The sequence below is a fragment of the Pristiophorus japonicus genome, unplaced genomic scaffold (genome assembly GCF_044704955.1).
Source record: "Pristiophorus japonicus isolate sPriJap1 unplaced genomic scaffold, sPriJap1.hap1 HAP1_SCAFFOLD_29, whole genome shotgun sequence".
Lineage (NCBI taxonomy): Eukaryota > Metazoa > Chordata > Chondrichthyes > Pristiophoridae > Pristiophorus > Pristiophorus japonicus.
In genome coordinates, this window is record NW_027252668.1 from 7709228 (window position 1) to 7736912 (window position 27685).

At 45.0% G+C, this 27685-nt stretch overlaps 1 protein-coding gene and 17 non-coding genes across 18 annotated transcripts in view; all 18 read left to right on the plus strand.

Moving 5' to 3' along the window:
- Positions 1-27685, plus strand: part of LOC139248232 (zinc finger protein 84-like) — a 1036220-nt gene that overhangs the window by 558353 nt on the left and 450182 nt on the right. The gene's annotated exons all lie outside the window — the stretch shown is intronic.
- On the plus strand, positions 714-784 carry trnag-gcc (transfer RNA glycine (anticodon GCC)). Its single transcript has one exon. It is a non-coding gene; the product is annotated as a tRNA-Gly (tRNA).
- Positions 2211-2281, plus strand: trnag-gcc (transfer RNA glycine (anticodon GCC)). Its single transcript has one exon. It is a non-coding gene; the product is annotated as a tRNA-Gly (tRNA).
- On the plus strand, positions 3693-3762 carry trnag-gcc (transfer RNA glycine (anticodon GCC)). Its single transcript has one exon. It is a non-coding gene; the product is annotated as a tRNA-Gly (tRNA).
- Positions 5173-5243, plus strand: trnag-gcc (transfer RNA glycine (anticodon GCC)). The gene has a single exon. It is a non-coding gene; the product is annotated as a tRNA-Gly (tRNA).
- Positions 6655-6724, plus strand: trnag-gcc (transfer RNA glycine (anticodon GCC)). Its single transcript has one exon. It is a non-coding gene; the product is annotated as a tRNA-Gly (tRNA).
- On the plus strand, positions 8135-8204 carry trnag-gcc (transfer RNA glycine (anticodon GCC)). The gene has a single exon. It is a non-coding gene; the product is annotated as a tRNA-Gly (tRNA).
- Positions 9631-9701, plus strand: trnag-gcc (transfer RNA glycine (anticodon GCC)). The gene has a single exon. It is a non-coding gene; the product is annotated as a tRNA-Gly (tRNA).
- Positions 11112-11182, plus strand: trnag-gcc (transfer RNA glycine (anticodon GCC)). The gene has a single exon. It is a non-coding gene; the product is annotated as a tRNA-Gly (tRNA).
- Positions 12594-12664, plus strand: trnag-gcc (transfer RNA glycine (anticodon GCC)). Its single transcript has one exon. It is a non-coding gene; the product is annotated as a tRNA-Gly (tRNA).
- On the plus strand, positions 15557-15627 carry trnag-gcc (transfer RNA glycine (anticodon GCC)). The gene has a single exon. It is a non-coding gene; the product is annotated as a tRNA-Gly (tRNA).
- On the plus strand, positions 17039-17109 carry trnag-gcc (transfer RNA glycine (anticodon GCC)). Its single transcript has one exon. It is a non-coding gene; the product is annotated as a tRNA-Gly (tRNA).
- On the plus strand, positions 18521-18590 carry trnag-gcc (transfer RNA glycine (anticodon GCC)). The gene has a single exon. It is a non-coding gene; the product is annotated as a tRNA-Gly (tRNA).
- On the plus strand, positions 20001-20071 carry trnag-gcc (transfer RNA glycine (anticodon GCC)). The gene has a single exon. It is a non-coding gene; the product is annotated as a tRNA-Gly (tRNA).
- On the plus strand, positions 21483-21553 carry trnas-gcu (transfer RNA serine (anticodon GCU)). Its single transcript has one exon. It is a non-coding gene; the product is annotated as a tRNA-Ser (tRNA).
- trnag-gcc (transfer RNA glycine (anticodon GCC)) lies at positions 24447-24517 on the plus strand. The gene has a single exon. It is a non-coding gene; the product is annotated as a tRNA-Gly (tRNA).
- Positions 25928-25998, plus strand: trnag-gcc (transfer RNA glycine (anticodon GCC)). The gene has a single exon. It is a non-coding gene; the product is annotated as a tRNA-Gly (tRNA).
- On the plus strand, positions 27410-27479 carry trnag-gcc (transfer RNA glycine (anticodon GCC)). The gene has a single exon. It is a non-coding gene; the product is annotated as a tRNA-Gly (tRNA).

The following is a 27685-nucleotide window of genomic DNA, read 5'->3' on the forward strand; positions in this document are numbered from 1 at the left end:
TATCGGAGCATGGAGACTTGTACAGGATCTTGATGAGACCAGACCTTGAGTATTGTGTGCAGTTATGATCATCTAATCTGAGGAAGGACATTCTTGCTTTTTGAGGGAGTGTAGCGAATATTCATCAGACTGATTCCAGGGATGGCAGGACTGACATGAAGAAAGACTGGATCGACTAGGCTTATACTCGCTGGAATTTAGAAGAATGAGAGGGGAGCTCATAGAAACATTTAAAATTTGGTCGGGAATGGACAGGTTTGATGGCGTAAAAAGGTTCCCGCAGTCCGAATGCAGGAAGCCTAGTACAAGCGGTCACAGTCTAAGTATAAAGTGTAAACCATTTAGGACCGACACGAGGAGTAACTTCTTCACTTAGATCATTGTGAACCTGTGGAATTCTGTACCACAGAAAGATGTGGAACCCAGTTGGATAGATATACTCTAAAGAGAGTGAGATATGGCCCTCACGGCTAAAATGATCAAGGGGTATGGAGAGAAATCAGGAAGGGGAAGTGAAGTTGCATGCTCAGCCATGATCATATTGAATGGTGGTGCTGGCTGGAAGGGACGAATGGCCTACTCCTGCAACTACTTTCTAAGTTTCTATGTTTCTATCTTCAGAATATGAGGTGCTTTGTTGTTCTTCGCCTTTTATGAGCAAAAATTAAACACTAATTGCACTATCTTTATACTTGAATGTGTTCGTAATGTGAGCATTGGTGGTTCAGGGGTAGAATTCTCGTCTGCCACGCGGGAGACCCGGGTTCGATTTCCGGCCAATGCAGTTTTTATGGAAGTATTTCGGAAACCGTGCATTTGAAAATTAAGCTGACCGACTGTTCAAAGAGCGGACACAGAGAAGAGCGGACACAGAGAGGAGCGGCTGTTAAATGAGCGGAGGCACAGATATACTTCTGTATAAAGAGCGGGAGCAATGAGGAGCGCTTGTAAAGTGAGGGACTAAAGGATTTGAGTCATTTTTCAAATAGCACGAGCAGAGGGAAGCGGCAATTTAAAAAGCGAGAACACACAAGAGTGGCTGTTTGCGTGCGGCAGCAGAGATGAGCGGGAGCAAGGCTGGGCGGCAGTTTAATAAGGAGGAGCAGAAAGGAGCGGCGGTACCGCTTCCTCGAGCTGTGGCGATTTACAATAATTCCATCAATGTAATATCTCCAAGTTTGCAAATCACACCAAGCTGGGTGGCAGAGCGAGCTGCGAGGAGGATGCTAGGAGGCTGCAGCGGGATTGGACAGATTAGGTGAATGGGCAAATGGATGGCACATGCCATATAATGTAGATAAGTGTGGGTTTTTCCACTTTGGTGGCAAAACCTCGAAGGTAGAATTTTATCTGAATGTTGACCGATTTGTAAAAGCGGAGGGGTATTGAGACCTGGGTATTTTGGTACATCAGTCGTTGAAATCATTCATAAATACGGGTACAGCATGCAGTAAAGGAAGCAAATGTCATGCTGGCCTTCATAGCGAGGAGATTAGGGTATCGGAGCATTGAGACTTGTACAGGATCTTGGTGAGACCAGACCTTGAGTATTGTGTGCAGTTATGATCATCTAATCTGAGGAAGGACATTCTTGCTTTTGAGGGAGTGTAGCGAATATTCATCAGACTGATTCCAGGGATGGCAGGACTGACATGAAGAAAGACTGGATCGACTAGGCTTATACTCGCTGGAATTTAGAAGAATGAGAGGGGAGCTCATAGAAACATTTAAAATTTGGTCGGGAATGGACAGGTTTGATGGCGTAAAAAGATTCCCGCAGTCCGAATGCAGGAAGCCGAGTACAAGCGGTCACAGTCTAAGTATAAAGTGTAAACCATTTAGGACCGACACGAGGAGAAACTTCTTCACTTAGATAATTGTGAACCTGGGGAATTCTGTACCACAGAAAGATGTGGAACCAAGTTGGATAGATATACTCTAAAGAGAGTGAGATATGGCCCTCACGGCTAAAATGATCAAGGGGTATGGAGAGAAATCAGGAAGGGGAAGTGAAGTTGCATGCTCAGCCATGATCATATTGAATGGTGGTGCTGGCTGGAAGGGAAGAACGGCCTACTCCTGCAACTACTTTCTAAGTTTCTATGTTTCTATCTTCAGAATATGAGGTGCTTTGTTGTTCTTCGCCTTTTATTAGCAAAAATTAAACACTAATTGCACTATCTTTAAACTTGAATGCGCTTGCAATGTGAGCATTGGTGGTTCAGGGGTAGAATTCTCGCCTGCCACGCGGGAGACCCGGGTTCGATTACCGGCCAATGCAGTTTTTATGGAAGTATTTCGGAAACCGTGCATTTAAAAATTAAGCTTACCGACTGTTTAAAGAGCGGACACAGAGAGGAGCGGCTGGTAAATGAGCGGAGGCACAGATATACTTCTGTAAAAAGAGCGGGAGCAGTGAGGAGCGCTTGTAAAGTGAGGGAGTAAAGGATTTGAGTGATTTTTCAAATATCACGAGCAGAGGGAAGCGGCAATTTAAAAAGCGAGAACACACAGGAGTGGCTGTTTACAGTGCGGCAGCAGAGATGAGCGGGAGCAAGGCTGGGCGGCAGTTTAATAAGGAGGAGCAGAAAGGAGCGGCGGTACCGTTTCCTCGAGCTGTGGCGATTTACAATAATTCCATCAATGTAATATCTCCAAGTTTGAAAATCACACCAAGCTGGGTGGTAGAGCGAGCTGCGAGGAGGATGCTAGGAGGCTGCAGCGGGATTGGACATATTAGGTGAATGGGCAATTGGATGGCACATGCCATATAATGTAGATAAGTGTGAGTTTTTCCACTTTGGTGGCAAAACCTTGAAGGTAGAATTTTATCTGAATGTTGACCGATTTGTAAAAGCGGAAGGGTATTGAGACCTGGGTATTTTGGTACATCAGTCGTTGAAATCATTCATAAATACGGGTACAGCATGCAGTAAAGGAAGCAAATGTCATGCTGGCTTTCATAGCGAGGAGATTAGGGTATCGGAGCATGGAGACTTGTACAGGATCTTGGTGAGACCAGACCTTGAGTATTGTGTGCAGTTATGATCATCTAATCTGAGGAAGGACATTCTTGCTTTTGAGGGAGTGTAGCGAATATTCACCAGACTGATTCCAGGGATGGCAGGACTGACATGAAGAAAGACTGGATCGACTAGGCTTATACTCGCTGGAATTTAGAAGAATGAGAGGGGAACTCATAGAAACATTTACAAATTGGTCGGGAATGGACAGGTTTGATGGCGTAAAAAGGTTCCCGCAGTCCGAATGCAGGAAGCCTAGTACAAGCGGTCACAGTCTACGGATAAAGTGTAAAGCATTTAGGACCGACACGAGGAGAAACTTCTTCACTCAGATCATTGTGAACCTCTGGAATTCTGTACCACAGAAAGATGTGGAAGCCAGTTTGATATATATACTCGAAAGAGAGTGAGATATGGCCCTTACGGCTAAAGTGATCAAGGGTTATGGAGAGAAATCAGGAAGGGGAAGTGAAGTTGCATGCTCAGCCATGATCATATTGAATGGTGGTGCTGGCTGGAAGGGAAGAATGGCCTACTCCTGCACCTACTTTCTAAGTTTCTATGTTTCTATCTTCAGAATATGAGGTGCTTTGTTGTTTTTCGCCTTTTATCAGCAAAAATTAAACACTAATTGCACTATCTTTATACTTGAATGTGTTCGTAATGTGAGCATTGGTGGTTCAGGGGTAGAATACTCGCCTGCCACGGGGAGACCCGGGTTCGATTCCCGGCCAATGCAGTTTTTATGGAAGTATTTCGGAAACCGTGCATTGAAAAATTAAGCTTACCGACTGTTTAAAGAGCGGACACAGAGAGGAGCGGCTGTTAAATGAGCGGAGGCACAGATATACTTCTGTATAAAGACCGGGAGCAGTGAGGAGCGCTTGTAAAGTGAGGGAGTAAAGGATTTGAGTCATTTTTCAAATAGCACGTGCAGAGGGAAGCGGCAATTTAAAAAGCGAGAACACACAAGAGTGGCTGTTTACAGTGCGGCAGCAGAGATGAGCGGGAGCAAGGCTGGGCGGCAGTTTAATAAGGAGGAGCAGAAAGGAGCGGCGGTACCGTTTCCTCGAGCTGTGGCGATTTACAATAATTCCATCAATGTAATATCTCTAAGTTTGCAAATCACACCAAGCTGGGTGGTAGAGCGAGCTGCGAGGAGGATGCTAGGAGGCTGCAGCGGGATTGGACAGATTAGGTGAATGGGCAAATGGATGGCACATGCCATATAATGTAGATAAGTGTGAGTTTTTCCACTTTGGTGGCAAAACCTTGAAGGTAGAATTTTATCTGAATGTTGACCGATTTGTAAAAGCGGAGGGGTATTGAGACCTGGGTATTTTGGTACATCAGTCGTTGAAATCATTCTAAATACGGGTACAGCATGCAGTAAAGGAAGCAAATGTCATGCTGGCCTTCATAGCGAGGAGATTAGGGTATCGGAGCATGGAGACTTGTACAGGATCTTGATGAGACAAGACCTTGAGTATTGTGTGCAGTTATGATCATCTAATCTGAGGAAGGACATTCTTGCTTTTGAGGGAGTGTAGCGAATATTCATCAGACTGATTCCAGGGATGGCAGGACTGACATGAAGAAAGACTGGATCGACTAGGCTTATACTCGCTGGAATTTAGAAGAATGAGAGGGGAGCTCATAGAAACATTTAAAATTTGGTCGGGAATGGACAGGTTTGATGGCGTAAAAAGGTTCCCGCAGTCCGAATGCAGGAAGCCCAGTACCAGCGGTCACAGTGGAAGGATAAAGTGTAAACCATTTAGGACCGACACGAGGAGAAACTTCTTCACTCAGATCATTGTGAACCTCTGGAATTCTGTACCACAGAAAGATGTGGAAGCCAGTTTGATATATATACTCGAAAGAGAGTGAGATATGGCCCTTACGGCTAAAGTGATCAAGGGTTATGGAGAGAAATCAGGAAGGGGAAGTGAAGTTGCATGCTCAGCCATGATCATATTGAATGGTGGTGCTGGCTGGAAGGGAAGAATGGCCTACTCCTGCACCTACTTTCTAAGTTTCTATGTTTCTATCTTCAGAATATGAGGTGCTTTGTTGTTTTTCGCCTTTTATCAGCAAAAATTAAACACTAATTGCACTATCTTTATACTTGAATGTGTTCGTAATGTGAGCATTGGTGGTTCAGGGGTAGAATTTTCGCCTGCCACGCTGGAGACCCGGGTTCGATTCCCGCCCAATGCAGTTTTTATGGAAGTATTTCGGAAACCGTGCATTTAAAAATTAAGCTTACCGACTGTTTAAAGAGCGGACACAGAGAGGAGCGGCTGGTAAATGAGCGGAGGCACAGATATACTTCTGTAAAAAGAGCGGGAGCAGTGAGGAGCGCTTGTAAAGTGAGGGAGTAAAGGATTTGAGTGATTTTTCAAATATCACGAGCAGAGGGAAGCGGCAATTTAAAAAGCGAGAACACACAGGAGTGGCTGTTTACAGTGCGGCAGCAGAGATGAGCGGGAGCAAGGCTGGGCGGCAGTTTAATAAGGAGGAGCAGAAAGGAGCGGCGGTACCGTTTCCTCGAGCTGTGGCGATTTACAATAATTCCATCAATGTAATATCTCCAAGTTTGAAAATCACACCAAGCTGGGTGGTAGAGCGAGCTGCGAGGAGGATGCTAGGAGGCTGCAGCGGGATTGGACATATTAGGTGAATGGGCAATTGGATGGCACATGCCATATAATGTAGATAAGTGTGAGTTTTTCCACTTTGGTGGCAAAACCTTGAAGGTAGAATTTTATCTGAATGTTGACCGATTTGTAAAAGCGGAGGGGTATTGAGACCTGGGTATTTTGGTACATCAGTCGTTGAAATCATTCATAAATACGGGTACAGCATGCAGTAAAGGAAGCAAATGTCATGCTGGCTTTCATAGCGAGGAGATTAGGGTATCGGAGCATGGAGACTTGTACAGGATCTTGGTGAGACCAGACCTTGAGTATTGTGTGCAGTTATGATCATCTAATCTGAGGAAGGACATTCTTGCTTTTGAGGGAGTGTAGCGAATATTCACCAGACTGATTCCAGGGATGGCAGGACTGACATGAAGAAAGACTGGATCGACTAGGCTTATACTCGCTGGAATTTAGAAGAATGAGAGGGGAACTCATAGAAACATTTACAAATTGGTCGGGAATGGACAGGTTTGATGGCGTAAAAAGGTTCCCGCAGTCCGAATGCAGGAAGCCTAGTACAAGCGGTCACAGTCTACGGATAAAGTGTAAACCATTTAGGACCGACACGAGGAGAAACTTCTTCACTCAGATCATTGTGAACCTCTGGAATTCTGTACCACAGAAAGATGTGGAAGCCAGTTTGATATATATACTCGAAAGAGAGTGAGATATGGCCCTTACGGCTAAAGTGATCAAGGGTTATGGAGAGAAATCAGGAAGGGGAAGTGAAGTTGCATGCTCAGCCATGATCATATTGAATGGTGGTGCTGGCTGGAAGGGAAGAATGGCCTACTCCTGCACCTACTTTCTAAGTTTCTATGTTTCTATCTTCAGAATATGAGGTGCTTTGTTGTTTTTCGCCTTTTATCAGCAAAAATTAAACACTAATTGCACTATCTTTATACTTGAATGTGTTCTTAATGTGAGCATTGGTGGTTCAGGGGTAGAATACTCGCCTGCCACGGGGAGACCCGGGTTCGATTCCCGGCCAATGCAGTTTTTATGGAAGTATTTCGGAAACCGTGCATTGAAAAATTAAGCTTACCGACTGTTTAAAGAGCGGACACAGAGAGGAGCGGCTGTTAAATGAGCGGAGGCACAGATATACTTCTGTATAAAGACCGGGAGCAGTGAGGAGCGCTTGTAAAGTGAGGGAGTAAAGGATTTGAGTCATTTTTCAAATAGCACGTGCAGAGGGAAGCGGCAATTTAAAAAGCGAGAACACACAAGAGTGGCTGTTTACAGTGCGGCAGCAGAGATGAGCGGGAGCAAGGCTGGGCGGCAGTTTAATAAGGAGGAGCAGAAAGGAGCGGCGGTACCGTTTCCTCGAGCTGTGGCGATTTACAATAATTCCATCAATGTAATATCTCTAAGTTTGCAAATCACACCAAGCTGGGTGGTAGAGCGAGCTGCGAGGAGGATGCTAGGAGGCTGCAGCGGGATTGGACAGATTAGGTGAATGGGCAAATGGATGGCACATGCCATATAATGTAGATAAGTGTGAGTTTTTCCACTTTGGTGGCAAAACCTTGAAGGTAGAATTTTATCTGAATGTTGACCGATTTGTAAAAGCGGAGGGGTATTGAGACCTGGGTATTTTGGTACATCAGTCGTTGAAATCATTCTAAATACGGGTACAGCATGCAGTAAAGGAAGCAAATGTCATGCTGGCCTTCATAGCGAGGAGATTAGGGTATCGGAGCATGGAGACTTGTACAGGATCTTGATGAGACAAGACCTTGAGTATTGTGTGCAGTTATGATCATCTAATCTGAGGAAGGACATTCTTGCTTTTGAGGGAGTGTAGCGAATATTCATCAGACTGATTCCAGGGATGGCAGGACTGACATGAAGAAAGACTGGATCGACTAGGCTTATACTCGCTGGAATTTAGAAGAATGAGAGGGGAGCTCATAGAAACATTTAAAATTTGGTCGGGAATGGACAGGTTTGATGGCGTAAAAAGGTTCCCGCAGTCCGAATGCAGGAAGCCCAGTACCAGCGGTCACAGTGGAAGGATAAAGTGTAAACCATTTAGGACCGACACGAGGAGAAACTTCTTCACTCAGATCATTGTGAACCTCTGGAATTCTGTACCACAGAAAGATGTGGAAGCCAGTTTGATATATATACTCGAAAGAGAGTGAGATATGGCCCTTACGGCTAAAGTGATCAAGGGTTATGGAGAGAAATCAGGAAGGGGAAGTGAAGTTGCATGCTCAGCCATGATCATATTGAATGGTGGTGCTGGCTGGAAGGGAAGAATGGCCGACTCCTGCACCTACTTTCTAAGTTTCTATGTTTCTATCTTCAGAATATGAGGTGCTTTGTTGTTTTTCGCCTTTTATCAGCAAAAATTAAACACTAATTGCACTATCTTTATACTTGAATGTGTTCGTAATGTGAGCATTGGTGGTTCAGGGGTAGAATACTCGCCTGCCACGGGGAGACCCGGGTTCGATTCCCGGCCAATGCAGTTTTTATGGAAGTATTTCGGAAACCGTGCATTGAAAAATTAAGCTTACCGACTGTTCAAAGAGCGGACACAGAGAAGAGCGGACACAGAGAGGAGCGGCTGTTAAATGAGCGGAGGCACAGATATACTTCTGTATAAAGAGCGACAGCAGTGAGGAGCGCTTGTAAAGTGAGGGAGTAAAGGATTTGAGTCATTTTTCAAATAGCACGAGCAGAGGGAAGCGGCAATTTTAAAAGCGAGAACACACAAGAGTGGCTGTTTACGTGCGGCAGCAGAGATGAGCGGGAGCAAGGCTGGGCGGCAGTTTAATAAGGAGGAGCAGAAAGGAGCGGCGTTACCGTTTCCTCGAGCTGTGGCGATTTACAATAATTCCATCAATGTAATATCTCCAAGTTTGAAAATCACACCAAGCTGGGTCGTAGAGCGAGCTGCGAGGAGGATGCTAGGAGGCTGCAGCGGGATTGGACAGATTAGGTGAATGGGCAATTGGATGGCACATGCCATATAATGTCGATAAGTGTGAGTTTTTCCACTTTGGTGGCAAAACCTTGAAGGTAGAATTTTATCTGAATGTTGACCGATTTGTAAAAGCGGAGGGGTATTGAGCCCTGGGTATTTTGGGACATCAGTCGTTGAAATCATTCATAAATACGGGTACAGCATGCAGTAAAGGAAGCAAATGTCATGCTGGCCTTCATAGCGAGGAGATTAGGGTATCGGAGCATGGAGACTTGTACAGGATCTTGGTGAGACCAGACCTTGAATATTGTGTGCAGTTATGATCATCTAATCTGAGGAAGGACATTCTTGCTTTTGAGGGAGTGTAGCGAATATTCACCAGACTGATTCCAGGGATGGCAGGACTGACATGAAGAAAGACTGGATCGACTAGGCTTATACTCGCTGGAGTTTAGAAGAATGAGAGGGGAGCTCATAGAAACATTTAAAATTTGGTCGGGAATGGACAGATTTGATGGCGTAAAAAGGTTCCCGCAGTCCGAATGCAGGAAGCCTAGTACAAGCGGTCACAGTCTAAGTATAAAATGTAAACCATTTAGGACCGACACGAGGAGAAACTTCTTCACTTAGATCATTGTGAACCTTTGGAATTCTGTACCACAGAAAGATGTGGAACCCAGTTGGATAGATATACTCTAAAGAGAGTGAGATATGGCCCTCACGGCTAAAGTGATCAAGGGGTATGGAGAGAAATCAGGAAGGGGAAGTGAAGTTGCATGCTCAGCCATGATCATATTGAATGGTGGTGCTGGCTGGAAGGGACGAATGGCTAACTCCTGCAACTACTTTCTAAGTTTCTATGTTTCTATCTTCAGAATATGAGGTGCTTTGTTGTTCTTCGCCTTTTATCAGCAAAAATTAAACACTAATTGCACTATCTTTAAACTTGAATGTGTTCGTAATGTGAGCATTGGTGGTTCAGGGGTAGAATTCTCGCCTGCCACGCGGGAGACCCGGGTTCAATTCCCGGCCAATGCAGTTTTTATGGAAGTATTTCGGAAACCGTGCATTTAAAAATTAAGCTTACCGACTGTTTAAAGAGCGGACACAGAGAGGAGCGGCTGTTAAATGAGCGGAGGCACAGATATACTTCTGTATAAAGAGCGGGAGCAGTGAGGAGCGCTTGTAAAGTGAGGGAGTAAAGGATTTGAGTCATTTTTCAAATAGCACGAGCAGAGGGAAGCGGCAATTTAAAAAGCGAGAAAACACAAGAGTGGCTGTTTACGTGCGGCAGCAGAGATGAGCGGGAGCAAGGCTGGGCGGCAGTTTAATAAGGAGGAGCAGAAAGGAGCGGCGGTACCGTTTCCTCGAGCTGTGGCGATTTACAATAATTCCATCAATGTAATATCTCCAAGTTTGCAAATCACACCAAGCTGGGTGGCAGAGCGAGCTGCGAGGAGGATGCTAGGAGGCTGCAGCGGGATTGGACAGATTAGGTGAATGGGCAAATGGATGGCACATGCCATATAATGTAGATAATTGTGAGTTTTTCCACTTTGGTGGCAAAACCTTGAAGGTAGAATTTTATCTGAATGTTGACCGATTTGTAAAAGCGGAGGGGTATTGAGACCTGGGTATTTTGGTACATCAGTCGTTGAAATCATTCATAAATACGGGTACAGCATGCAGTAAAGGAAGCAAATGTCATGCTGGCCTTCATAGCGAGGAGATTAGGGTATCGGAGCATTGAGACTTGTACAGGATCTTGGTGAGACCACACCTTGAGTATTGTGTGCAGTTATGATCATCTAATCTGAGGAAGGACATTCTTGCTTTTGAGGGAGTGTAGCGAATATTCATCAGACTGATTCCAGGGATGGCAGGACTGACATGAAGAAAGACTGGATCGACTAGGCTTATACTCGCTGGAATTTAGAAGAATGAGAGGGGAACTCATAGAAACATTTACAATTTGGTCGGGAATGGACAGGTTTGATGGCGTAAAAAGGTTCCCACAGTCCGAATGCAAGAAGCCTAGTACAAGCGGTCACAGTCTAAGGATAAAGTGTAAACCATTTAGGACCGACACGAGGAGAAACTTCTTCACTCAGATCATTGTGAACCTGTGGAATTCTGTACCACAGAAAGATGTGGAACCCAGTTGGATAGATATACTCTAAAGAGAGTGAGATATGGCCCTCACGGCTAAAATGATCAAGGGGTATGGAGAGAAATCAGGAAGGGGAAGTGAAGTTGCATGCTCAGCCATGATCATATTGAATGGTGGTGCTGGCTGGAAGGGACGAATGGCCTACTCCTGCACCTACTTTCTAAGTTTCTATGTTTCTATCTTCAGAATATGAGGTGCTTTGTTGTTCTACGCCTTTTATTAACAAAAATTAAACACTAATTGCACTATCTTTAAACTTGAATGTGTTTGCAATGTGAGCATTGGTGGTTCAGGGGTACAATTCTCGCCTGCCACGCGGGAGACCCGGGTTCGATTCCCGGTCAATGCAGTTTTTATGGAAGTATTTCGGAAACCGTGCATTTAAAAATTAAGCTTACCGACTGTTTAAAGAGCGGACACAGAGAGGAGCGGCTGTTAAATGAGCGGAGGCACAGATATACTTCTGTATAAAGAGCGGGAGCAGTGAGGAGCGCTTGTAAAGTGAGGGAGTAAAGGATTTGAGTCATTTTTCAAATAGCACGAGCAGAGGGAAGCGGCAATTTAAAAAGCGAGAACACACAAGAGTGGCTGTTTACAGTGCGGCAGCAGAGATGAGCGGGAGCAAGGCTGGGCGGCAGTTTAATAAGGAGGAGCAGAAAGGAGCGGCGGTACCGTTTCCTCGAGCTGTGGCGATTTACAATAATTCCATCAATGTAATATCTCCAAGTTTGAAAATCACACCAAGCTGGGTCGCAGAGCGAGCTGCGAGGAGGATGCTAGGAGGCTGCAGCGGGATTGGACAGATTAGGTGAATGGGCAATTGGATGGCACATGCCATATAATGTAGATAAGTGTGAGTTTTTCCACTTTGGTGGCAAAACCTTGAAGGTAGAATTTTATCTGAATGTTGACCGATTTGTAAAAGCGGAGGGGTATTGTGACCTGGGTATTTTGGTACATCAGTCGTTGAAATCATTCATAAATACGGGTACAGCATGCAGTAAAGGAAGCAAATGTCATGCTGGCCTTCATAGCGAGGAGATTAGGGTATCGGAGCATGGAGACTTGTACAGGATCTTGGTGAGACCAGACCTTGAGTATTGTGTGCAGTTATGATCATCTAATCTGAGGAAGGACATTCTTGCTTTTGAGGGAGTGTAGCGAATATTCACCAGACTGATTCCAGGGATGGCAGGACTGACATGAAGAAAGACTGGATCGACTAGGCTTATACTCGCTGGAATTTAGAAGAATGAGAGGGGAACTCATAGAAACATTTACAATTTGGTCGGGAATGGACAGGTTTGATGGCGTAAAAAGTTTCCCGCAATCCGAATGCAGGAAGCCTAGTACAAGCGGTCACAGTCTAAGGATAAAGTGTAAACCATTTAGGACCGACACGAGGAGAAACTTCTTCACTCAGATCATTGTGAACCTGTGGAATTCTGCACCACAGAAAGATGTGGAACCCAGTTGGATAGATATACTCTAAAGAGAGTGAGATATGGCCCTCACGGCTGAAATGATCAAGGGGTATGGAGAGAAATGAGGAAGGGGAAGTGAAGTTGCATGCTCAGCCATGATCATATTGAATGGTGGTGCTGGCTGGAAGGGATGAATGGCCTACTCCTGCACCTACTTTCTATGTTTCTATGTTTCTATCTTCAGAATATGAGGTGCTTTGTTGTTCTTCGCCTTTTATTAACAAAAATTAAACACTAATTGCACTATCTTTAAACTTGAATGTGTTTGCAATGTGAGCATTGGTGGTTCAGGGGTAGAATTCTCGCCTGCCACGCGGGAGACACGGGTTCGATTCCCGGTCAATGCAGTTTTTATGGAAGTATTTCGGAAACCGTGCATTTAAAAATTAAGCTGACCGACTGTTTAAAGAGATGACACAGAGAGGAGCGGCTGTTAAATGAGCGGAGGCACAGATATACTTCTGTATAAAGAGCGGGAGCAGTGAGGAGCGCTTGTAAAGTGAGGGAGTAAAGGATTTGAGTCATTTTTCAAATAGCACGAGCAGAGGGAAGCGGCAATTTAAAAAGCGAGAACACACAAGAGTGGCTGTTTACAGTGCGGCAGCAGAGATGAGCGGGAGCAAGGCTGGGCGGCAGTTTAATAAGGAGGAGCAGAAAGGAGCGGCGGTACCGTTTCCTCGAGCTGTGGCGATTTACAATAATTCCATCAATGTAATATCTCCAAGTTTGAAAATCACACCAAGCTGGGTCGTAGAGCGAGCTGCGAGGAGGATGCTAGGAGGCTGTAGCGGGATTGGACAGATTAGGTGAATGGGCAATTGGATGGCACATGCCATATAATGTAGATAAGTGTGAGTTTTTCCACTTTGGTGGCAAAACCTTGAAGGTAGAATTTTATCTGAATGTTGACCGATTTGTAAAAGCGGAAGGGTATTGAGACCTGGGTATTTTGGTACATCAGTCGTTGAAATCATTCATAAATACGGGTACAGCATGCAGTAAAGGAAGCAAATGTCATGCTGGCCTTCATAGCGAGGAGATTAGGGTATCGGAGCATGGAGACTTGTACAGGATCTTGGTGAGACCAGACCTTGAGTATTGTGTGCAGTTATGATCATCTAATCTGAGGAAGGACATTCTTGCTTTTGAGGGAGTGTAGCGAATATTCACCAGACTGATTCCAGGGATGGCAGGACTGACATGAAGAAAGACTGGATCGACTAGGCTTATCCTCGCTGGAATTTAGAAGAATGACAGGGGAACTCATAGAAACATTTACAATTTGGTCGGGAATGGACAGGTTTGATGGCGTAAAAAGGTTCCCGCAGTCCGAATGCAGGAAGCCTAGTACAAGCGGTCACAGTCTAAGGATAAAGTGTAAACCATTTAGGACCGACACGAGGAGAAACTTCTTCACTTAGATCATTGTGAACCTCTGGAATTCTGTACCACAGAAAGATGTGGAACCCAGTTGGATAGATATGCTCTAAAGAGAGTGAGATATGGCCCTTACGGCTAAAATGATCAAGGGGTATGGAGAGAAATCAGGAAGGGGAAGTGAAGTTGCATGCTCAGCCATGATCATATTGAATGGTGGTGCTGGCTGGAAGGGACGAATGGCCTACTCCTGCAACTACTTTCTAAGTTTCTATGTTTCTATCTTCAGAATATGAGGTGCTTTGTTGTTCTTCGCCTTTTATGAGCAAAAATTAAACACTAATTGCACTATCTTTAAACTTGAATGTGTTCGCAATGTGAGCATTGGTGGTTCAGGGGTAGAATTCACGCGTGCCACGCGGGAGACGAGGGTTCGGTTCCCGGCCAATGCAATTTTTATGGAAGTATTTCGGAAACCGTGCATTTAAAAATTAATCTTACCGACTTTTCAAAGAGCGGACACCGAGAGAAGCGGCTGTTAAATGAGCGGAGGCACAGATATACTTCTGTATAAAGAGCGGGAGCAGTGAGGAGCGCTTGTAAAGTGAGGGAGTGAAGGATTTGAGTCATTTTTCAAATAGCACGAGCAGAGGGAAGCGGCAATTTAAAAAGCGAGAACACACAAGAGTGGCTGTTTACAGTGCGGCAGCAGAGATGAGCGGGAGCAAGGCTGGGCGGCAGTTTAATAAGGAGGAGCAGAAAGGAGCGGCGGTACCGTTTCCTCGAGCTGTGGCGATTTACAATAATTCCATCAATGTAATATCTCTAAGTTTGCAAATCACACCAAGCTGGGTGGCAGAGCGAGCTGCGAGGAGGATGCTAGGAGGCTGCAGCGGGATTGGACAGATTAGGTGAATGGGCAAATGGATGGCACATGCCATATAATGTAGATAAGTGTGAGGTTTTCCACTTTGGTGGCAAAACTTGAAGGTAGAATTTTATCTGAATGTTGACCGATTTGTAAAAGCGGAGGGGTATTGAGACCTGGGTATTTTGGTACATCAGTCGTTGAAATCATTCATAAATACGGGTACAGCATGCAGTAAAGGAAGCAAATGTCATGCTGGCCTTCATAGCGAGGAGATTAGGGTATCGGATCATGGAGACTTGTACAGGATCTTGATGAGACCAGACCTTGAGTATTGTGTGCAGTTATGATCATCTAATCTGAGGAAGGACATTCTTGCTTTTGAGGGAGTGTAGCGAATATTCATCAGACTGATTCCAGGGATGGCAGGACTGACATGAAGAAAGACTGGATCGACTCGGCTTATCCTCGCTGGAATTTAGAAGAATGAGAGGGGAGCTCATAGAAACATTTAAAATTTGGTCGGGAATGGACAGGTTTGATGGCGTAAAAAGGTTCCCGCAGTCCGAATGCAGGAAGCCTAGTACAAGCGGTCACAGTCTAAGTATAAAGTGTAAACCATTTAGGACCGACACGAGGAGAAACTTCTTCACTTAGATCATTGTGAACCTGTGGAATTCTGTACCACAGAAAGATGTGGAACCCAGTTGGATAGATATACTCTAAAGAGAGTAAGATATGGCCCTCACGGCTAAAATGATCAAGGGGTATGGAGAGAAATCAGGAAGGGGAAGTGAAGTTGCATGCTCAGCCATGATCATATTGAATGGTGGTGCTGGCTGGAAGGGACGAATGGCCTACTCCTGCACCTACTTTCTAAGTTTCTATGTTTCTATCTTCAGAATATGAGGTGCTTTGTTGTTCTTCGCCTTTTATTAACAAAAATTAAACACTAATTGCACTATCTTTAAACTTGAATGTATTCGTAATGTGAGCATTGGTGGTTCAGGGGTAGAATTCTCGCCTGCCACGCGGGAGACCCGGGTTCGATTCCCGGCCAATGCAGTTTTTATGGAAGTATTTCGGAAACCGTGCATTTAAAAATTTAGCTTTCCAACTGTTTGAAGAGCGGATACAGAGAGGAGCGGCTGTTAAATGAGCTGAGGCACAGGTATACTTCTGTATAAAGAGCGGGAGCAGTGAGGAGCGCTTGTAAAGTGAGGGAGTAAAGGATTTGAGTCATTTTTCAAATAGCACGAGCAGAGGGAAGCGGCAATTTAAAAAGCGAGAACACACAGGAGTGGCAGTTTACAGTGCGGCAGCAGAGATGAGCGGGAGCAAGGCTGGGCGGCAGTTTAATAAGGAGGAGCAGAAAGGAGCGGCGGTACCGTTTCCTCGAGCTGTGGCGATTTACAATAATTCCATCAATGTAATATCTCCAAGTTTGCAAATCACACCAAGCTGGGTGGCAGAGCGAGCTGCGAGGAGGATGCTAGCAGGCTGCAGCGGGATTGGACAGATTAGGTGAATGGGCAAATGGATGGCACATGCCATATAATGTAGATAAGTGTGAGTTTTTCCACTTTGGTGGCAAAACCTTGAAGGTAGAATTTTATCTGAATGTTGACCGATTTGTAAAAGCGGAGGGGTATTGAGACCTGGGTATTTTGGTACATCAGTCGTTGAAATCATTCATAAATACGGGTACAGCATGCAGTAAAGGAAGCAAATGTCATGCTGGCCTTCATAGCGAGGAGATTAGGGTATCGGAGCATGGAGACTTGTACAGGATCTTGGTGAGACCAGACCTTGAGTATTGTGTGCAGTTATGTTCATCTAATCTGAGGAAGGACATTCTTGCTTTTGAGGGAGTGCAGCGAATATTCACCAGACTGATTCCAGGGATGGCAGGACTGACATGAAGAAAGACTGGATCGACTAGGCTTATACTCGCTGGAATTTAGAAGAATGAGAGGGGAGCTCATAGAAACATTTAAAATTTGGTCGGGAATGGACAGGTTTGATGGCGTAAAAAGGTTCCCGCAGTCCGAATGCAGGAAGCCCAGTACCAGCGGTCACTGTCTAAGGATAAAGTCTAAACCATTTAGGACCGACACGAGGAGAAACTTCTTCACTCAGATCATTGTGAACCTGTGGAATTCTGTACCACAGAAAGATGTGGAAGCCAGTTTGATAGATATACTCCAAAGAGAGTGAGATATGGCCCTTACGGCTAAAGTGATCAAGGGGTATGGAGAGAAATCAGGAAGGGGAAGTGAAGTTGCATGCTCAGCCATGATCATATTGAATGGTGATGCTGGCAGGAATATACGAATGGCCTACTCCTGCACCTACTTTCTAAGTTTCTATGTTTCTATCTTCAGAATATGAGGTGCTTTGTTGTTCTTCGCCTTTTATTAGCAAAAATTATACTCTAATTGCACTATCTTTAAACTTGAATGTGTTCGTATTGTGAGCATTGGTGGTTCCGGGGTAGAATTCTCGCCTGCCACGCGGGAAACCCGGGTTCGATTCCCGGCCAATGCAGTTTTTATGGAAGTATTTCGGAAACCGTGCATTTAAAAATTAAGCTTCCCAACTGTTTGAAGAGCGGACACAGAGAGGAGCGGCTGTTAAATGAGCGGAGGCACAGGTATACTTCTGTATAAAGAGCGGGAGCAGTGAGGAGCGCTTGTAAAGTGAGGGAGTAAAGGATTTGAGTCATTTTTCAAATAGCACGAGCAGAGGGAAGCGGCAATTTAAAAAGCGAGAACACACAGGAGTGGCTGTTTACAGTGCGGCAGCAGAGATGAGCGGGAGCAAGGCTGGGCGGCAGTTTAATAAGGACGAGCAGAAAGGAGCGGCGGTACCGTTTCCTCGAGCTGTGGCGATTTACAATAATTCCATCAATGTAATATCTCCAAGTTTGCAAATCACAACAAGCTGGGTGGCAGAGCGAGCTGCGAGGAGGATGCTAGGAGGCTGCAGCGGGATTGGACAGATTAGGTGAATGGGCAAATGGATGGCACATGCCATATAATGTAGATATGTGTGAGTTTTTCCACTTTGGTGGCAAAACCTTGAAGGTCGAATTTTATATGAATGTTGACCGATTTGTAAAAGCGGAGGGGTATTGAGACCTGGGTTTTTTGATACATCAGTCGTTGAAATCATTCATAAATACGGGTACAGCATGCAGTAAAGGAAGCAAATGTCATGCTGGCCTTCATAGCGAGGAGATTAGGGTATCGGAGCATGGAGACTTGTACAGGATCTTGGTGAGACCAGACCTTGAGTATTGTGTGCAGTTATGATCATCTAATCTGAGGAAGGACATTCTTGCTTTTGAGGGAGTGTAGCGAATATTCACCAGACTGATTCCAGGGATGGCAGGACTGACATGAAGAAAGATTGGATCGACTAGGCTTATACTCGCTGGAATTTAGAAGAATGAGAGGGGAACTCATAGAAACATTTACAATTTGGTCGGGAATGGACAGGTTTGATGGCGTAAAAAGGTTCCCGCAGTCCGAATGCAGGAAGCCCAGTACCAGCGGTCACAGTCTAAGGATAAAGCGTAAACCATTTAGGACCGACACGAGGAGAAACTTCTTCACTCAGATCATTGTGAACCTGTGGAATTCTGTACCACAGAAAGATGTGGAAGCGAGTTTGATAGATATACTCGAAAGAGAGTGAGATATGGCCCTTACGGCTAAAGTGATCAAGGGGTATGGAGAGAAATTAGGAAGGGGAAGTGAAGTTGCATGCTCAGCCATGATCATATTGAATGGTGGTGCTGGCTGGAAGGGACGAATGGCCTACTCCTGCACCTACTTTCTAAGTTTCTATGTTTCTATCTTCAGAATATGAGGTGCTTTGTTGTTCTTCGCCTTTTATTAACAAAAATTAAACACTAATTGCACTATCTTTAAACTTGAATGTGTTCGTAATGTGAGCATTGGTGGTTCAGGGGTAGAATTCTCGCCTGCCACGCGGACACCCGGGTTCGATTCCCGGCCAATGCAGTTTTTATGGAAGTATTTCGGAAACCGTGCATTGAAAAATTTAGCTTTCCAACTGTTTGAAGAGCGGACACAGAGAGGAGCGGCTGTTAAATGAGCTGAGGCACAGGTATACTTCTGGAAAAGAGCGGGAGCAGTGAGGAGCGCTTGTAAAGTGAGGGAGTAAAGGATTTGAGTCATTTTTCAAATAGCACGAGCAGAGGGAAGCGGCAATTTAAAAAGCGAGAACACACAGGAGTGGCTGTTTACAGTGCGGCAGCAGAGATGAGCGGGAGCAAGGCTGGGCGGCAGTTTAATAAGGAGGAGCAGAAAGGAGCGGCGGTACCGTTTCCTCGAGCTGTGGCGATTTACAATAATTCCATCAATGTAATATCTCCAAGTTTGCAAATCACACCAAGCTGGGTGGCAGAGCGAGCTGCGAGGAGGATGCTAGGAGGCTGCAGCGGGATTGGACAGATTAGGTGAATGGGCAAATGGATGGCACATGCCATATAATGTAGATAAGTGTGAGTTTTTCCACTTTTGTGGCAAAACCTTGAAGGTCGAATTTTATCTGAATGTTGACCGATTTGTAAAAGCGGAGGGGTATTGAGACCTGGGTATTTTGGTACATCAGTCGTTGAAATCATTCATAAATACGGGTACAGCATGCAGTAAAGGAAGCAAATGTCATGCTGGCCTTCATAGCGAGGAAATTAGGGTATCGGAGCATGGAGACTTGTACAGGATCTTGGTGAGACCAGACCTTGAGTATTGTGTGCAGTTATGTTCATCTAATCTGAGGAAGGACATTCTTGCTTTTGAGGGAGTGTAGCGAATATTCACCAGACTGATTCCAGGGATGGCAGGACTGACATGAAGAAAGACTGGATCGACTAGGCTTATACTCGCTGGAATTTAGAAGAATGAGAGGGGAGCTCATAGAAACATTTAAAATTTGGTCGGGAATGGACAGGTTTGATGGCGTAAAAAGGTTCCCGCAGTCCGAATGCAGGAAGCCCAGTACCAGCGGTCACTGTCTAAGGATAAAGTCTAAACCATTTAGGACCGACACGAGGAGAAACTTCTTCACTCAGATCATTGTGAACCTGTGGAATTCTGTACCACAGAAAGATGTGGAAGCCAGTTTGATAGATATACTCCAAAGAGAGTGAGATATGGCCCTTACGGCTAAAGTGATCAAGGGGTATGGAGAGAAATCAGGAAGGGGAAGTGAAGTTGCATGCTCAGCCATGATCATATTGAATGGTGGTGCTGGCTGGAAGGGAAGAATGGCCTACTCCTGCACCTACTTTCTAAGTTTCTATGTTTCTATCTTCAGAATATGAGGTGCTTTGTTGTTCTTCGCCTTTTATTAGCAAAAATTAAACACTAATTGCACTATCTTTAAACTTGAATGTGTTCGTATTGTGAGCATTGGTGGTTCCGGGGTAGAATTCTCGCCTGCCACGCGGGAGACCCGGGTTCGATTCCCGGCCAATGCAGTTTTTATGGAAGTATTTCGGAAACCGTGCATTTAAAAATTAAGCTTTCCAACTGTTTGAAGAGCGGACACAGAGAGGAGCGGCTGTTAAATGAGCGGAGGCACAGGTATACTTCTGTATAAAGAGCGGGAGCAGTGAGGAGCGCTTGTAAAGTGAGGGAGTAAAGGATTTGAGTCATTTTTCAAATAGCACGAGCAGAGCGAAGCGGCAATTTAAAAAGCGAGAACACACAGGAGTGGCTGTTTACAGTGCGGCAGCAGAGATGAGCGGGAGCAAGGCTGGGCGGCAGTTTAATAAGGAGGAGCAGAAAGGAGCGGCGGTACCGTTTCCTCGAGCTGTGGCGATTTACAATAATTCCATCAATGTAATATCTCCAAGTTTGCAAATCACACCAAGCTGGGTGGCAGAGCGAGCTGCGAGGAGGATGCTAGGAGGCTGCAGCGGGATTGGACAGATTAGGTGAATGGGCAAATGGATGGCACATGCCATATAATGTAGATATGTGTGAGTTTTTCCACTTTGGTGGCAAAACCTTGAAGGTCGAATTTTATCTGAATGTTGACCGATTTGTAAAAGCGGAGGGGTATTGAGACCTGGGTTTTTTGATACATCAGTCGTTGAAATCATTCATAAATACGGGTACAGCATGCAGTAAAGGAAGCAAATGTCATGCTGGCCTTCATAGCGAGGAGATTAGGGTATCGGAGCATGGAGACTTGTACAGGATCTTGGTGAGACCAGACCTTGAGTATTGTGTGCAGTTATGATCATCTAATCTGAGGAAGGACATTCTTGCTTTTGAGGGAGTGTAGCGAATATTCACCAGACTGATTCCAGGGATGGCAGGACTGACATGAAGAAAGATTGGATCGACTAGGCTTATACTCGCTGGAATTTAGAAGAATGAGAGGGGAACTCATAGAAACATTGACAATTTGGTCGGGAATGGACAGGTTTGATGGCGTAAAAAGGTTCCCGCAGTCCGAATGCAGGAAGCCCAGTACCAGCGGTCACAGTCTAAGGATAAAGTGTAAACCATTTAGGACTGACACGAGGAGAAACTTCTTCACTCAGATCATTGTGAACCTGTGGAATTCTGTACCACAGAAAGATGTGGAAGCCAGTTTGATATTTATACTCGAAAGAGAGTGAGATATGGCCCTTACGGCTAAAGTGATCAAGGGGTATGGAGAGAAATTAGGAAGGGGAAGTGAAGTTGCATGCTCAGCCATGATCATATTGAATGGTGGTGCTGGCTGGAAGGGAAGAATGGCCTACTCCTGCACCTACTTTCTAAGTTTCTATGTTTCTATCTTCAGAATATGAGGTGCTTTGTTGTTCTTCGCCTTTTATTAGCAAAAATTAAACACTAATTGCACTATCTTTAAACTTGAATGTGTTTATAATGTGAGCATTGGTGGTTCAGGGGTAGAATTCTCGCCTGCTTCGCGGGAGACCCGGGTTCGATTCCCGGCCAATGCAGTTTTTATGGAAGTATTTCGGAAACCGTGCATTTAAAAATTAAGCTGACCGACTGTTTAAAGCGCGAACACAGAGAGGAGCGGCTGTTAAATGAGCGGAGGCACAGATATACTTCTGTATAAAGAGCGGGAGCAGTGAGGAGCGCTTGTAAAGTGAGGGAGTAAAGGATTTGAGTCATTTTTCAAATAGCACGAGCAGAGGGAAGCGGCAATTTAAAAAGCGAGAACACACAAGAGTGGCTGTTTGCAGTGCGGCAGCAGAGATGAGCGGGAGCAAGTCTGGGCGGCAGTTTAATAAGGAGGAGCAGAAAGGAGCGGCGGTACCGTTTCCTCGAGCTGTGGCGATTTACAATAATTCCATCAATGTAATATCTACAAGTTTGCAAATCACACCAAGCTGGGTGGCAGAGCGAGCTGCGAGGAGGATGCTAGGAGGCTGCAGCGGGATTGGACAGATTAGGTGAATGGGCAAATGGATGGCACATGCCATATAATGTAGATAAGTGTGAGTTTTTCCACTTTGGTGGCAAAACCTTGAAGGTAAAATTTTATCTGAATGTTGACCGATTTGTAAAAGCGGAGGGGTATTGAGATCTGGGTATTTTGGTACATCAGTCGTTGAAATCATTCATAAATACGGGTACAGCATGCAGTAAAGGAAGCAAATGTCATGCTGGCCTTCATAGCGAGGAGATTAGGGTATCGGAGCATGGAGACTTGTACAGGATCTTGGTGAGACCAGACCTTGAGTATTGTGTGCAGTTATGATCATCTAATCTGAGGATGGACATTCTTGCTTTTGAGTGAGTGTAGCGAATATTCACCAGACTGATTCCAGGGATGGCAGGACTGATATGAAGAAAGACTGGATCGACTAGGCTTATACTCGCTGGAATTTAGAAGAATGAGAGGGGAACTCATAGAAACATTTACAATTTGGTCGGGAATGGACAGGTTTGATGGCGTAAAAAGGTTCCCGCAGTCCGAATGCAGGAAGCCGAGTACAAGCGGTCACAGTCTAAGGATAAAGTGTAAACGATTTAGGACCGACACGAGGAGAAACTTCTTCACTCAGATCATTGTGAACCTCTGGAATTCTGTACCACAGAAAGATGTGGAACCCAGTTGGATAGATATACTCTAAAGAGAGTGAGATATGGCCCTCACGGCTAAAATGATCAAGGGGTATGGAGAGATATCAGGAAGGGGAAGTGAAGTTGCATGCTCAGCCATGATCATATTGAATGGTGGTGCTGGCTGGAATATACGAATGGCCTACTCCTGCACCTACTTTCTAAGTTTCTATGTTTCTATCTTCAGAATATGAGGTGCTTTGTTGTTCTTCGCCTTTTATTAGCAAAAATTAAACTCTAATTGCACTATCTTTAAACTTGAATGTGTCCGCAATGTGAGCATTGGTGGTTCAGGCGTAGAATTCTCGTCTGCCACGCCGGAGACCCGGGTTCGATTCCCGCCCAATGCAGTTTTTATGGAAATATTTCGGAAACCGTGCATTTGAAAATTAAGCTGACCGACTGTTTAAAGCGCGGACACAGAGAGGAGCGGCTGTTAAATGAGCGGAGGCACAGATATACTTCTGTATAAAGAGCGGGAGCAGTGAGGAGCGCTTGTAAAGTGAGGGAGAAAAGGATTTGAGTCATTTTTCAAATAGCACGAGCAGAGGGAAGCGGCAATTTAAAAAGCGAGAACACACAGGAGTGGCTGTTTACAGTGCGGCAGCAGAGATGAGCGGGAGCAAGGCTGGGCGGCAGTTTAATAAGGAGGAGCAGAAAGGAGCGGCGGTACCGTTTCCTCGAGCTGTGGCGATTTACAATAATTCCATCAATGTAATATCTCCAAGTTTGCAAATCACACTAAGCTGGGAGGCAGAGCGAGCTGCGAGGAGGATGCTAGGAGGCTGCAGCGGGATTGGACAAATTAGGTGAATGGGCAAATGGATGGCACATGCCATATAATGTAGATAAGTGTGAGTTTTTCCACTTTGGTGGCAAAACCTTGAAGGTAGAATTTTATCTGAATGTTGACCGATTTGTAAAAGCGGAGGGGTATTGAGATCTGGGTATTTTGGTACATCAGTCGTTGAAATCATTCATAAATACGGGTACAGCATGCAGTAAAGGAAGCAAATGTCATGCTGGCCTTCATAGCGAGGAGATTAGGGTATCGGAGCATGGAGACTTGTACAGGATCTTGGTGAGACCAGACCTTGAGTATTGTGTGCAGTTATGATCATCTAATCTGAGGAAGGACATTCTTGCTTTTGAGTGAGTGTAGCGAATATTCACCAGACTGATTCCAGGGATGGCAGGACTGACATGAAGAAAGACTGGATCGACTAGGCTTATACTCGCTGGAATTTAGAAGAATGAGAGGGGAACTCATAGAAACATTTACAATTTGGTCGGGAATGGACACGTTTGATGGCGTAAAAAGGTTCCCGCAGTCCGAATGCAGGAAGCCGAGTACAAGCGGTCACAGTCTAAGGATAAAGTGTAAACGATTTAGGACCGACACGAGGAGAAACTTCTTCACTCAGATCATTGTGAACCGCTGGAATTCTGTACCACAGAAAGATGTGGAACCCAGTTGGATAGATATACTCTAAAGAGAGTGAGATATGGCCCTCATGGCTAAAATGATCAAGGGGTATGGAGAGATATCAGGAAGGGGAAGTGAAGTTGCATGCTCAGCCATGATCATATTGAATGGTGGTGCTGGCTGGAATATACGAATGGCCTACTCCTGCACCTACTTTCTAAGTTTCTATGTTTCTATCTTCAGAATATGAGGTGCTTTGTTGTTCTTCGCCTTTTATTAGCAAAAATTAAACTCTAATTGCACTATCTTTAAACTTGAATGTGTCCGTAATGTGAGCATTGGTGGTTCAGGGGTAGAATTCTCGCCTGCCACGCGGGAGACCCGGGTTCGATTCCCGGCCAATGCAGTTTTTATGGAAGTATTTCGGAAACCGTGCATTTAAAAATTAAGCTGACCGACTGTTTAAAGCGCGGACACAGAGAGGAGCGGCTGTTGAATGAGCGGAGGCACAGATATACTTCTGTATAAAGAGCGGGAGCAGTGAGAAGCGCTTGTAAAGTGAGGGAGTAAAGGATTTGAGTCATTTTTCAAATAGCACGAGCAGAGGGAAGCGGCAATTTAAAAAGCGAGAACACACAAGAGTGGCTGTTTACAGTGCGGCAGCAGAGATGAGCGGGAGCAAGGCTGGGCGGCAGTTTAATAAGGAGGAGCAGAAAGGAGCGGCGGTACCGTTTCCTCGAGCTGTGGCGATTTACAATAATTCCATCAATGTAATATCTCCAAGTTTGCAAATCACACCAAGCTGGGTGGCAGAGCGAGCTGCGAGGAGGATGCTAGGAGGCTGCAGCGGGATTGGACAGATTAGGTGAATGGGCAAATGGATGGCACATGCCATATAATGTAGATAAGTGTGAGTTTTTCCACTTTGGTGGCAAAACCTTGAAGGTAGAATTTTATCTGAATGTTGACCGATTTGTAAAAGCGGAGGGGTATTGAGATCTGGGTATTTTGGTACATCAGTCGTTGAAATCATTCATAAATACGGGTACAGCATGCAGTAAAGGAAGCAAATGTCATGCTGGCCTTCATAGCGAGGAGATTCGGGTATCGGAGCATGGAGACTTGTACAGGATCTTGGTGAGACCAGACCTTGAGTATTGTGTGCAGTTATGATCATCTAATCTGAGGAAGGACATTCTTGCTTTTGAGTGAGTGTTGCGAATATTCACCAGACTGATTCCAGGGATGGCAGGACTGACATGAAGAAAGACTGGATCGACTAGGCTTATACTCGCTGGAATTTAGAAGAATGAGAGGGGAACTCATAGAAACATTTACAATTTGGTCCGAATGGACAGGTTTGATGGCGTAAAAAGGTTCCCGCAGTCCGAATGCAGGAAGCCGAGTACAAGCGGTCACAGTCTAAGGATAAAGTGTAAACGATTTAGGACCGACACGAGGAGAAACTTCTTCACTCAGATCATTGTGAACCTCTGGAATTCTGTACCACAGAAAGATGTGGAACCCAGTTGGATAGATATACTCTAAAGAGAGTGAGATATGGCCCTCATGGCTAAAATGATCAAGGGGTATGGAGAGATATCAGGAAGGGGAAGTGAAGTTGCATGCTCAGCCATGATCATATTGAATGGTGGTGCTGGCTGGAATATACGAATGGCCTACTCCTGCACCTACTTTCTAAGTTTCTATGTTTCTATCTTCAGAATATGAGGTGCTTTGTTGTTCTTCGCCTTTTATTAGCAAAAATTATACTCTAATTGCACTATCTTTAAACTTGAATGTGTTCGTATTGTGAGCATTGGTGGTTCCGGGGTAGAATTCTCGCCTGCCACGCGGGAAACCCGGGTTCGATTCCCGGCCAATGCAGTTTTTATGGAAGTATTTCGGAAACCGTGCATTTAAAAATTAAGCTTTCCAACTGTTTGAAGAGCGGACACAGAGAGGAGCGGCTGTTAAATGAGCGGAGGCACAGGTATACTTCTGTATAAAGAGCGGGAGCAGTGAGGAGCGCTTGTAAAGTGAGGGAGTAAAGGATTTGAGTCATTTTTCAAATAGCACGAGCAGAGGGAAGCGGCAATTTAAAAAGCGAGAACACACAGGAGTGGCTGTTTACAGTGCGGCAGCAGAGATGAGCGGGAGCAAGGCTGGGCGGCAGTTTAATAAGGACGAGCAGAAAGGAGCGGCGGTACCGTTTCCTCGAGCTGTGGCGATTTACAATAATTCCATCAATGTAATATCTCCAAGTTTGCAAATCACAACAAGCTGGGTGGCAGAGCGAGCTGCGAGGAGGATGCTAGGAGGCTGCAGCGGGATTGGACAGATTAGGTGAATGGGCAAATGGATGGCACATGCCATATAATGTAGATATGTGTGAGTTTTTCCACTTTGGTGGCAAAACCTTGAAGGTCGAATTTTATATGAATGTTGACCGATTTGTAAAAGCGGAGGGGTATTGAGACCTGGGTTTTTTGATACATCAGTCGTTGAAATCATTCATAAATACGGGTACAGCATGCAGTAAAGGAAGCAAATGTCATGCTGGCCTTCATAGCGAGGAGATTAGGGTATCGGAGCATGGAGACTTGTACAGGATCTTGGTGAGACCAGACCTTGAGTATTGTGTGCAGTTATGATCATCTAATCTGAGGAAGGACATTCTTGCTTTTGAGGGAGTGTAGCGAATATTCACCAGACTGATTCCAGGGATGGCAGGACTGACATGAAGAAAGATTGGATCGACTAGGCTTATACTCGCTGGAATTTAGAAGAATGAGAGGGGAACTCATAGAAACATTTACAATTTGGTCGGGAATGGACAGGTTTGATGGCGTAAAAAGGTTCCCGCAGTCCGAATGCAGGAAGCCCAGTACCAGCGGTCACAGTCTAAGGATAAAGCGTAAACCATTTAGGACCGACACGAGGAGAAACTTCTTCACTCAGATCATTGTGAACCTGTGGAATTCTGTACCACAGAAAGATGTGGAAGCGAGTTTGATAGATATACTCGAAAGAGAGTGAGATATGGCCCTTACGGCTAAAGTGATCAAGGGGTATGGAGAGAAATTAGGAAGGGGAAGTGAAGTTGCATGCTCAGCCATGATCATATTGAATGGTGGTGCTGGCTGGAAGGGACGAATGGCCTACTCCTGCACCTACTTTCTAAGTTTCTATGTTTCTATCTTCAGAATATGAGGTGCTTTGTTGTTCTTCGCCTTTTATTAACAAAAATTAAACACTAATTGCACTATCTTTAAACTTGAATGTGTTCGTAATGTGAGCATTGGTGGTTCAGGGGTAGAATTCTCGCCTGCCACGCGGACACCCGGGTTCGATTCCCGGCCAATGCAGTTTTTATGGAAGTATTTCGGAAACCGTGCATTGAAAAATTTAGCTTTCCAACTGTTTGAAGAGCGGACACAGAGAGGAGCGGCTGTTAAATGAGCTGAGGCACAGGTATACTTCTGGAAAAGAGCGGGAGCAGTGAGGAGCGCTTGTAAAGTGAGGGAGTAAAGGATTTGAGTCATTTTTCAAATAGCACGAGCAGAGGGAAGCG